Genomic DNA, 462 nt, shown 5'->3' with positions numbered 1-462 from the left:
TGAACCAAAACCTGATAAAATACAAAAATTCAAACAGATCATTGATTTATCACAGCACACAGCTATGTATAGTATCCTACACTAATCTCCTTAACCACAGATGCGCATTATATGTGCATATTAAATGAGCATGGTCAAGAGCATGAAAAGTCTTTAGCATAAGTGTGAACGCCTTAAGAGAAGTTCATTTTAATTTGGAAGTTAAATTGTATTCCCAGTCAAGTAACAGTGATATAAATGAAGGCAGCCCAGGCAGACAAAGTTGTGTATACAGTATACACATGAAAAAATGTGGTACTCTACTTAGATCTAGGCTTCATTAAATTAATCATATTGTTCTGCTGACACACAACAGCAAAATGTGTAATAATTGTAATATTTAGGGACACATTTATGAAGATATGTACTTTGATAGCACTTGTGGAATCTCCAAATTATTAAATGCACACACAAAGTTTAGAT

The sequence above is a fragment of the Sinocyclocheilus grahami genome, unplaced genomic scaffold (genome assembly GCF_001515645.1).
Source record: "Sinocyclocheilus grahami isolate Dianchi unplaced genomic scaffold, SAMN03320097.WGS_v1.1 scaffold3247.1, whole genome shotgun sequence".
NCBI classification, from domain to species: domain Eukaryota; kingdom Metazoa; phylum Chordata; class Actinopteri; order Cypriniformes; family Cyprinidae; genus Sinocyclocheilus; species Sinocyclocheilus grahami.
Note: the sequence above shows the minus strand (reverse complement) of the source record.